Here is a 12379-nt window from a genome sequence, read left to right as displayed (position 1 = left end):
TCTGTGTTGTTCCAGGTCATTGCAGTTTAACTCTTAGGGTGCTGCTGCCTTCCCAGCCACAAGCCCAGCTACTCTTGAGGAGGCTGAAAACCATCTGGGAGCCTGCTAATGACTTTAATGAGCTGCTCAGGAAGACAACAGGGATTTGTGCAATAGGTGGGTGTGGTGGCATCCTGAATACATCTGTAAAACAACAAAAACATAAAAGACAAAATTGATTTTCCCTATTCCTGCTGTGTTCCACCCAGCTGTTCCTGAGTATGAAGGAGGTGGGGAGAAAAGCAAGGTCACATTTCTTAATTCCAAAGCACTTTCAGAATGTTACTGCAAAAGCCAAATGCTGTCCGAGCAAGCTGTGTGTGAACCCAGCCTGTCGTCTGCAACCTGGCAGGCAGAATTCTGGCAACTGCCTGTCCTGGGGGCACACAGAGCTCAGGAGAGCTCCCTGCAAAGCTCTCCCTGAAAAAGACACTTCAAAACCATGATGTCTATCACTAATCTCCACCCACCAGCTTCTGAGCTGGAGCTCTCACTACTCTGTCTGGGGCAGAGTTAAACAGAGGGCAGACCCAGGAAACTCTGCAGGAAACATCCTGTGCTGTAGCAGTGCACACATCTGGTGTTAAGATGCTCAGGCTGATGAGATTAGGATAAATATCCTAATCTAAGCTTTTGTTCCAAGGCAGCAGCAGAAGGCCAGATATGGCAGTGATGGGCACACCAGACACAGACTGGCAACCTGCTCCTCGTGTGAAGGAGATGCAGAGCCAGACATCTGAGACGGCAGGGGCAGCACAATAGGAATGCTTAACAGAAAAGGAAAAAAACCCTGGCAGACATTTAAAAATGTTTTAAAATCTCTTCTTAAAGAGGATTTAAGAATGAGGCGTATGTAGGGGAAAGAAGCTTAATTTATGATGAATGTTAATACCACCTCCTTACATATGGTACTGGCCTTAAGCATCCCTGAGGGTTTTTGAGGGACTAGCGCTGTGGTTATGATTTCAGTGTACAGGGGAAACTGTCTTGCATTATTAAACAAATCATGCCCTGCATTGGCCTATGGTTTGATGTAAGTGATGCATAGTTGATGTCAGCCAGCTGGGGAGACAGGATTCTGCAACTTGTTGGCATTTTGAGAATAAGTTGGAAAACTGCTGACTGAGATCCCTTCCTTCATCAAGAACCATCAGAGATATATATTTTTTTTTAATTTGGGGAAAAAAACCCCAAACCCAAAGTTTTAAATAATAGCATTTACCCTTTGGCTATATTTGTTTAGCATAACATTCATTATGATGGAAAATGTAAACATTTGCAAAATTAAACATTTGATTTGACTACAAAAAACTATTCTGTTTGTTATAGAAATCAGCACTAATTGCCTGGTTCCCAAAAATGGAGAGTCAAAAGATTTACTCTAGGCAGAATTCACTATAAATGGCCTTACCCATTTATATCATGGAGCTGGATCTCCTGATGTAGCTGACTAAGTAGGTGATGTTCATCGAAATAGGAGGGATAAAATCTGGCCCACAAACCATGTTGACTTCCTTGCATCTATTTCTGTTTTCCCCTGAACATTCCCATCCTACAACATCCAGCTCTCCAGTAGGTTAAATAATAAAATTAATGTTTTTTCCTTTAGGTCACTGTTTCCAGTCCATCACAGGTCATGCCACAACCAGCTAATGGCTGCTAAGTGGTCTGTGTGAAATTAGTTTAGTGGGTCTCCAGCCAGAAGCCAGTTGACAGATGCCCAAAAATCACTTCTCCAACTGGCTTCGTCATTGGCAGTCATGGCAGGTTGGTCAAGGCCATGCAAATTCAGCATTTCCCCGGGGCCAGGAACAGAGACAAGGTTGGTTGCAAACACTTTCCTCTCTTGTGAGTGCCAAAAGTCTCTAGAGAAGGTCACAGCACAATGCTGAGTGCCAGTGCCCGAGGACCTTGCTGTCACCCCGAATTCAGCTCTCCAGGGAACTGGCAGTAGCAAAGGCAGAAAAAGCTGCTGAAAACTCCCTGCAGAGGCAGCCCTGACATCAAGGAGAGGGTGCAAAGTGTCCGTGGGAGTCTTGAAGGAAGGTTTCACCCTTTGGCTTGTCCTGCACAGGAGGGCAAGCTGCAGAGCTGCCAGTCAGCCTAAACCAATTCAGCGTTCCCTGCAGTAACAATATAAATCCAATCCCCCTCCCTCTCTGCCTTTTCCTCCTGATGCCAAATTTAAACAACCTCACTTTTTTGGCAACAGGAAACTTCACAATTAAATATAGAAGCAGAGCACACTTTGGGATGGAACTTCCAGCCAGGGAACAACAGATGGCATTGTTTGCTGGGCTGGAAAAGCTGCATCTGCTCCTAGAAGAAATGCTAATCGGGGCTTAATTAGGCATTCAGAGGGAACCGTGTCCCATCCCCAGGACAATGGCCATGTGTACATGATCCTGGAAAATACAGGGAAGAAGTTACAAAATCATCAAAAATCTTCACTGGACCAAGTCCAAATTTGGCACATAATGTGATAGGGTATCCCAGAGGCTTTCCCTGTGCTGAAATCCATCCAAGCCGCTCAAAATAAAAATGTAGTTGTCAAAGACTTGTTTTATTTCATTTGCAATTGGTCAGTGATTTTGTTTTCAGTTTCAAAGCAAATCATTCCAGCCTAACATTGGAATCAGATCTGGCAGCTCTCTGACTCACTGAGGTGTGGCAAGATTAAAGGGTAGCTGAGATCTTATAGCAGGTACTGCGAATGGGGATAGAAGAGTTAGAAAGATCAAAAACAGGATAACTGATACCTCTATAGAAACATGAAGTAAAGAGGATGGTGGAAAATGTCCCCCAGTTCATTCCAACTGGGTGTTTTAACACAAAAGGAGTCCCATGATGTGCAGTGCCTGTGCATGTAAGGACATTGTCCCTCCCTCAGCCCTGCCAGCTTCCTCCAGAGGAGCAGGCAGCCAGGCAGAGCTCTGTGTCCTTGTTTCTGCCTCTTCTCTTTGAAGTATCAAAGCACCCCCTCAATCTGGGGCCAGCAGAGCTGTTTGCAAAATGAGACTGCTAAGCGTTTCACCAAGAGACTGGCCCCAGCTGCCAATTGTGCCAGCACTGCAGAGATCCCCATTGTGCTGAGGCTTTGCTTTCAAGCCCCCATCTTGTTTTAATGTCCTCTTTCTCCCCTGCCTGGTTCAAAGCTGCTCATCTGAGCAGCCTCGTCTAGTGGAAGATGTCCCTGCTCATGGCAGGATGTGCTGGACTGGGTGATTTCTAAAGGTCTCTTCCAACCCAAGCTATTCCATGATTCCTTGTCCTAGCTTAGTGCCTGGGGCTGCTCTGTGTACTTGGACACTCCATGTTCCCCCCCCCCGGTGCCTGGGACAATGTGCACCTCATGGGCAATGCCAACAGGGACCCCTGTTTTGCTGGTTGCATGCCTTACTTCCAATAGCTTTGGAAAGATTCCACATGGGTTAAACAACACCCATATCCCTTACACCTAAAAAATGTTAATTAACAGGGATCACTGCTGATTCCAAACAATGCTCTCCAAACATTGCCAAAAAATCACTGGAGATTAAAGGAATTTTGGAACAAGTGACTTAGAGATGCAGTAAAATGAAGAGTTTTCTTGGCACTGAGGCAATCTTCAGCAAATCCAGAGTGGTGAAGAGAAACATAAGAGTATCCTAAACCACTTCTGCCTTCAGCACCATTCTGCTTCAAAGGGACATCAGTCCTGATCTGACACAAACTTTTGGGCAGCTAGAAGTGAAAATGGTTCCCCTGACTAAGGATGTAGCTGCAGATGATGAAACTGTATACCCTGGTCAGTCATTTCAGGGATTCTTGTGCCCCAGTCACCCCCACCACAGTTTTTATCCCCAGGCTTGGCTGTCTGGCTCTGAATAGCCTCCCATTTGCTGTGAGTGTGCTCTGTATCCCATTAAACATCATGACCCCCATGATGTCTCTTTGAGAGAAACCTTGGAGATTTGCTGACTGCCTGTAGCTCACTGACAGCAGATTTATTTCCACTTCTCCAGTGGTGCAAGTGGTGGCTTTGCCCTTGTACGTGCTGACCTGCAGCTGGCCTGCTCTCAAGCACTATATCTCCGTGGTGTGTGGTGGGGAAGGCACTGGCAGCAGGTTTTGGAGAAAGGCACCCATTGCAGATTTCCACAGTCACAGATATCAGGGTAGGCCAAGTGCAGAGGTGCTGCTCTCTCCTGGAGATAGCACAAACCAAGCTCTCAGCAGTGAGCTGCATGAGTCAGGCCTTCTGTGCGATGCAGGTGGATGTGTGGGTGTCCCCATTTTCCTTAGAGGTAATTTCAAGGAACCATTCTCCAGCATTACCTTCCTGTGGTGAAGGATGAAATGTCTACAGTGCCAGAGCTGCCATCCTCCTACTGTTCTTTGCCCTGTGGACTGGTAGGACTGGAGATCCAGCAGCTTGGTTGAAGAAGAGATGTCCTCATACCATGAGATTGAGATAAATAGGGCCATCCTGCCAGCACAAGCCTTGGACTCAGCTGACTGAAGCTGAAGAAGGTGCTGAAGCTCAAGGACATGACAAATGGCGAATGTGACAAGGTCTCAGCTTTCTAAGGACAGCTGGAGAGCTGGTCCCAGCTCATCCTCATGTAGCAGCACATGGGGCTCCAAGCAGGGCTGCTGCTGACACCCTGTGAAGCTTCCCAGTGTTCACGGGAAGACACAGATTTTGGCCAGCTACCTGGAGTTTAAATGTCTGCGTTTTAGACCCAGGTTTCCTTCTGAGAGGTTTCAGAGGGAAAAGAAAAAGCCCAGAAGTGCTTCTAAAACTCTAATTTATCCATCAATGGCCAGTTTTCTGCAATGCCTTGAATCTGAGAAAGGCAGAGAGGAAGTGTGACCGGGGAGCACGAGGAGCCTTTTGGCTGCCCTCTTTGGCTTGGGGGTATTGAGGGGAGCCAAGGGACTCCAGAGGAAGCAGCAAGCAGCTCCAGCTGGGAAGGATCCTGATAGCATCGTTTTAGGAGGAGCAAGAGGACAGACAGCCTTGCTGTGACTCAGCTCCAGCACTGTGTCACTGCCTCCTACTCATTCCTGGGATCTGAAGTCTGTGTCCCTGGGCTGTCCACCTCCATGAGCCCAAACGCCTTTGTTTTGGCAGGGGTGAGTGCAGGAAATGAAAAGGTGATCCCAGGAGGCCCCTAGCACACTCCTGCAGGATAGCATGTGAATTGTTTTCTTGAAAATGGGATTATTTATTCTCCTTGTTAAACAGGGCAAGAAGTTCAGTGACTTCAAACTGGCCTTGTCTGAGAACTTGTTTCAAAATCTGGACCACCTGGGGCCAGATTTCTTTTCTTCAGAGAAAGGATTATCAGAAGGAGCATGAAGTGAAAGGAAAAAAAAAAGTGTGTGGGGGGGAACAAGGATGAAAAAAAAAAAGACAATTAGCTATTGCTGTAGAGTCCTCTAGTGGTGAACATTCATTTCACAAACGGCCCAAGCGTGCACCCAAATGAACTCAACCTCCCATTTCTGTTTATTTTCTATTTACATAAAACCGTGTACAAAAAAATGTCAGTGGCCAAATTCCAAACTATTTTAACCATTTATGAACTGTGTCAAAGGCAATGATCCAAAATTAAACAGAAAAATCTTCCTTCTGAGTAACATCTCCCATCCAAGGCTAGATATTCCTCCACATGGGTGGTTTGAAACACTATAGGCTTAAAAATTCCACATCTTGCCTGCTCAGGTTTTTTTCCTAGCCTGCTTCTGCTTTTGCTGCTGCTGAGAGAAATGATTGAGTAGAGACAGCCTGCAGAATTGAATTGTTGCCACATGCATCCCAAAACCCTTGCCATTTTAAAATCCAGGTAAAAAGTGGATGGTGGTGCAGCATTATTGTGCTGAATAGCACAGGCCAGCTCAGTTTCCAGCAGCCACAGCAGTGCGTTGAGGTGAGAAGCTGAGTTTAGTTGCAATTTCAAACCCAAATAATTTAAGGTATCCTTCACATTATCCTTTTCTGCCCCCTTCCTCTCATGCTGTCCCAAGCCTATTTATGTTCCTGGGCTCTATCAGTCAAAGGACATGGCCTTATGCAAAATCCTGAGTCAAATGGTGTTTGCAGCAATTTGAATATGTGATAGAGGAGAAAAAAGCCATTGCCTGCTGTGAGCACCACCCTTGGCAGAATTGCCCTTCCTCATGAGTATGTCCATTCTCTGCTCTCTTCTTCAGGCCTCAGTCTTCTCAAATGTGTTCCAATTTCTGCTTCATAACCAAGGAAGAAAACTTGCAAAGATTTAAGACTTTATTACAAAATATAGTCTCACATGCTGCAACTAAATAATTGGACACTGTTTCTTTCCTAAGAGTCTTTTTTCTTCTCCCTGTGAAAAATCACCTGCCAATACTGCTCTTTGAGCTCTAGCTTCTGCATTGGAATAGCTGTATTAACACCTGCTGAAGACAACCTGCTAGTCATTGACAGGCTGTATAATTTAAGAAGCATCAAAAATACCATGAAAAAAAGGATCATAAAATTATAAGCATACTGGAGGATGCTGCCACTTAAAATGCTGCTTCACCCATGTTAACATGCAATTCAGAGAACAAAAGTCTTAAGAATTTTTTTAAATAATTTTTTAAAAATTTCCCTGTATTTGAACCATAAATAATATGGTTGTAAAGTCACATAATAATTTGGGCTGGAGCAGATCACAGGCACTCATTTGGCCCAACAATCAGCACAAACCCAGCTAGACCAGCTTGCTCAGGGGCTTGTCGAGCTGAGCTTTGAATGTCTCTCAGACTGGAGATTCCTCCACCTTTCTGGCCCTTGTATGTGATACATATTCAAATAAGTCATGTAATGTTTCATCTTTCTGTGCAGCCAGACTCTGTGCTGTACTTGTGAAGCTTTTCTAGCTGAAAGCTGCAGTACTTGGTATGTGTTTGAATTTACAGGTGCGTTCTCACTGATTTCCTTCAATTATTTTTCTTCAGGCCGGACGTCCCCCCAGTAAACACAGACACCTCCTTGAACACTTCTGCTGAGAAGTAAAGCTTTATCTCTGCCAAACCCTAGGCAGGGTCCAGATTCTTGCTGGTGTCACTGTTAATTAGGCTAATTTCAGAAGTGCTCACTGCAAACTTAAACTGAGCTGCCAACCTCGTACCAGTTCTGCCTGCCTCCATTAGTTCTTACATCTCCTCATGTCCAAATCAATAGTATTATGTACTAGCAAATACTAAGGGTTTCATAAGTCTGAAGTAACAGAGATTTAGAGTGTTGTTTCCGCTACAGAAATGAGCCCCTGGGGTCTGTTGTTTAGCTGTTGATTTTTCCGTGTCCCAAAGGAGAGTTTCAAATCACTTTCGAAGTGCTTTTCACAAGGGCATTAGCAAACAGACCATTGCCAGGGCCCTGGGAGAGCAGATATTGTTGCATCCAAGTGGGAAAATTTCCTTTTGTTCTCCTACCCGTTTTCTCCATGCCAGTAAAAATCAAGAAGAAAATAATGTACCATATTCTTGCAAATCTTTACCTTCTACTGAATTCAAGTGACAACCAGAAAGACCACTTTCAGCTACTGACTCTTAATTTCATTTTTTTTCCCCTGTAGTTAGCATTTCAATCTTTTAAATTAGAAGATAAACAAAAACTATTACATGTATTTATTTTTTTTTTCACTGTAAAACCCTTTTCCATTCAAAAATTATTCACTGTAAAATTCTAACTGGAATAGTTTCTTTTTCTCTACTTCTATAAAGATTAAGTTTCAGGAAAGAAACTGACTCAGATACCAGGAAACTGACATGCCAGAACAGTTAGACTTGATGAGAAGCTCTGGGATTACACATTTTGTTTTAGAAAAGCAAGGTGCTAATTCTGAATTCCAGGGTGAACTCAAAGTACTGACACCCAGAGCAAATCCCTTCTACACACTCCAGGGACAGAGAGACTGAAACCTGCTTCTCTGAGTGTTGGATATAAGGTGAACAGTATTGGTTCTTTCCTCAAACTTCAGGCTTTCCTTCTTTTCCCACAAGAGACCAGAAAACCTGAAGGATGTGAATTAAAGCCCATTTCACACACAAAGGGGAGACCGATGTTCTGTGTCCTTTATAATGAGTTTTTAGAGGCAGCTGGAAAATACCTGGCTTTTAGACCAAGGTCCAAGCACCTTTCTTCAGAGGTATCTTAACACTGATCCTTGTTGCCTGTTTAATTGTGACTCTTTATATCTTGTTCAGACCACCAAATTAAGGACTTCTCCAAATGCAAGGAATCCCACTGCCACCCACAGAAGTTTTACATAAGCACAAAACAAGGATTAGATCATTAAAATGGAAGTGAAGAGGTGGCCTTGTTATGTGGTGTCTACCTGGATGGTATCTTTAAATTAGGGTGATTTGCTCCCAAAATCACTGTGATCCCAGGGATTATGCAATTATATAACAGGCCTTGCTCAGGGGGCCCTTATTCCAGGTGATTTATTAAATGCCTTCATATTAAATTGGACAAGCAATGAAACCAAAGCAATCAGAAGAGGGGTTTGGTGGCTCAGAGGGAGCATCATCTCACCTCTACATCTACAGATCATCTCACCTGTTCTTAACTCCCTGAAAGCACCATGGTGTGGAGGTGCTTTGCCAGAAAAAGCAAAAACAGAAGCTTTGTCATCTTTAGAAACCACAGCCTGATGAATTTACAGTCCAGAATTTATTGGTGGAAACACGTCCACACATCTGCAATTCCTAGAAACCATAAAACCGCTTTGTTTCTGATGCCTCATTGTAGTTGCGACCCCCCTGCTTTCCATCAAGAGATGCTAAAGTGGCTCCTGGAGGAGGGGAGAGAAGGCGTGTGGGGTGTTAATCAGAAATACCCAGGCCCTGACCTCCCAGACTCTGGGGAAAGGGGTATGGGGAGGGACAGCTCTGGTGGCAGAGAGAAAGCCCAGGTCCTCGTCCCCAAATCACTGAGCACTGGGGGGTACCCCGGGAGCTGTGGAGGTGTTCAGAGGGTTCTGCATGGAGTATGGAGCTGCTGCATCCCACATGTGTGACCCGAGGTGCTGATCGGAGGGTTGGAAGCTCAGGCACCTCCAGATTTTCCTCCATATTAATTAACTGCTTTGTACATCTCATGTAATTAAAAGGAAGATCAACTCTTCCCCTCCTCAGTGCACAAGCTCCACTCCACTGTTCTAAACACACTTGAGATTGGAGCTGGGCCTTTTGCTGGCTGAACTTCCTGCTTTTATTTCATCTTTAATGCTGCTTATAGATACTACCTGTGCTGTGCAGCAGCCAGGGGGTTTATATTAATTAAATGTTGCTATGGAAACAGCACATCAAGCAGAGGATGGTGTTTCTAAGGGAGGGAGGGAAGGAGCTGCTTGTAGCAGAAAGGTGCATGGCTGATTTGAAGGGACAAGAATTTGCAGAATCGTGTTTTTGTAAAGTTACCAGAGCCTGGGAAAGTCTCCTGTGTTCCTGTGTCCTTTTCCTTCCTATGGTTGATAATTCCTGACTGTATCAATCCTCTCCTCTGAGCCCTGTGAGAAACCTCAGACCTTTAGTAGATCAAATAATCTTGTCTTCCCCTTGAAATGTTCCCCTAATTCACAGCCCAAGCAGCCTAGAATCAGCTCTGAACAAGTAAAATCATGGTATTACAGCTGAACACTGAGAAGTCAGAAACTAGAGCTCTGTCCCTGGTGAAAACTGGGAGGCTTGACCCTTTGCAAGGGAGCATAGTCAGACTAATCTGTGTAGATATCCCTGAAGTCCTGCCTTGGTTATGCAAAGAGCTGGTTTAAGCCATTTTTATATGTGTTGCTTTTCCTCCTTCTCTGAATGCAGCAACAGCTTAGACACCTGGCTTTCTCAGCACAGGAACAAAAGTAATTGCAAAACATTTGGTGTAACTGAAGAATCACTTTTACTAGCCAATTTTGAGGAAATATATAGGTCTTGATGGCTTATTTGGGATGAGCCCCTGAACCAATCTGTGGTTTATCAAATGGAGCTATGAAACACAGAGGACCAAGTCATTCCGAGTACATACAGATGAGAGCAGACTACTCTTTCCAGGTTGCCTTCCTTAGATGTAAGATGAGATGTTTCAGGGTCATCAAATATTTCAGTAATTTCAAGATTAAGATTCCTATCTTAGAGAATTTCATGGAGGAAGTATGTGCATAGCCACTTAGAACTTGCTGTCTAGAAATGTATTTCCCTTCCACACAGCAAGCCTTAAATCTGCCTCCACGCATGCTCAGAGGAAAAAACAAAAAAAACCAAAAAAACCCCACAAAAACAAAGAAAAAAAACAAACAAACCCCCCCCCCCCAAAAAAAAAACCAACAACAAAAAAAACCAAAAAAAACCCCAAACAAACAAAAAAAAAACTGAACTAGAACTAGAGAGAGTGCATTTGGGACTGAAGTATAGCACCATGTTCCCTTTCAGGGAGCCCAGGAGTAAATGGGAGATCTCTCTACAGAGAGCAGGTGGATAAGTGGTCATTGCATACATAAGCCTGCTTTGACATTGCAATCCACCCAGATGTTTTTGAGTATGTGTGATACCCCAAATGAGATCAGAACTCTGTGCATAGTAAGGAGCATTTCCTTCTCTGAAATACATTATATGAAGGGGCCCAAAAAACCAAGGGTAAGAGAAAAAAGTAATATGGTTTCACAGACGAAACTGCTCAGGAACTGACTTCTGCTGGGTTCTATAAGGTTTTGCAGGGCTGAGTTCTGTATAATGGCTCTGAGTCAGCACCTCAGGTCAGGAATGAAATCTTCCAGCCAACTTTAGTTTCTGTTATTTTGTCAGTCAAATTCTCTCCCAAATAGTTCCCCAAACCTATACCCCTCATCTTCATCTAGCTCCAATAGAGATCCATCTTTTGAAGGATCCCTGACCTGAGTAGCTGCTGCTGAGAGAGGCAACATCAAACTAGGGTGTATCATTAAGAGATAAAAACAACTCATAAATGTATCATCCATTTATCCATTTGTCGGTCCGTCCATCCATCCATCCATCCATCCATCCATCCATCCATCCATCCATCCATCCATCCACTTTTATCTCTCCTCCTCAAATCTGGATGCAGATCAGCCATGCCACCTGCTTATCAAGTAAGGAAGAACAGATTCATGGTCTGATAAATTTAGCAAGTACCATGTAAGCTCTAATTGGTGGGCATGATCCACTCGCCTTGCATTAATTCCAAAAGGTTCTGCTGATCTTATCACACATTGTGTGCTCTTTGTGTTTTAATCATCCCCACCCCCATTGCATTGAATTTTTTGCTGTGACAAGCCCAGCTCTGAAGCAAGCACGTCACTGCTTTCATTGACACTGAAAAATCCTGTCTTGTTAATAGTATAAATGGACTAGGGGCTTTGCCTTCCAGCTTAATTCAAGAGTGCTATCGGCATGAGTGGGTTATAAAAGCTCTTTTTCAGGATAAAAGACAGTTCCTCACCAGAAAAAAAAAGAGCTCAAACATCTTTATGACATCCCAGTGCAAAAAACAATTGAAAAGGATTGTCATAAAAGCAAGCATGTCAGTTGTGAACTTTACTGAATTGAGCCTAATGCAAAATTCATGCCGAGGTGTCACAAGTGAAAGGCAGTTTATTAATCCAACTTATCTGGAGCTGGTAGGCAGCAGTCATGGTAAATTAAGATCGTATGAATATTCCCTGGGCTCATTTGGGTTCCTATTCAGGACCCCTTTTGTGAGTGCAGCAGGGGCAAAAAGGTCTTTTGGACCCAAAGCAGCCTTCTCTTCCTCTCCCTCCAACACATCTTTTCATCCTTGTCACACAGTGGGTGCTTTGGGGCTAAGTGAAGCATGATGTCTTTGCTGTCTGACTGATCAGGATGCAATGCCCAGCTAACCATGTCATGCTGCTTTATTCCAGTCATGCATTAGAAAGCATTTTATTTCTCCATTACGTTTGGTGCGTTCCCAGGATAACTTTCCCTACTGGGAAGAAGCTGTAGGGAGGATGGGGTTCTTAGACTCCTTTCTCACATGCTGTCCTGATTTTGCAATGTCTTATTTTCACCACAGAGAATGGCAAACTGGCTTAGAGCTGGTGTGAATGGAAGAATTGCTCCAGTGAATGTCTGTCTGCTGGGAAAACAGCAGAGCACCTATAGAAAGAACATAGTGGGCTTGTTCAGCACAACAGCCTTTCAGAGGAAACCTCAAACACCCTAAAGCAGCAGTGGCGTGGGACCAATGCCTTCCAAAAGGATGAGGGGAAGGAGGAATTAAAATGGTTTCAATTAAAAATGGAGCAGGCTTGCAAGCTGTCTCCATTGTCTCCTGGTGCTCTTGGGTAGTACT

Source organism: Vidua chalybeata, chromosome 13, assembly GCF_026979565.1.
Source record: "Vidua chalybeata isolate OUT-0048 chromosome 13, bVidCha1 merged haplotype, whole genome shotgun sequence".
NCBI lineage: Eukaryota > Metazoa > Chordata > Aves > Passeriformes > Viduidae > Vidua > Vidua chalybeata.
Note: the sequence above shows the minus strand (reverse complement) of the source record.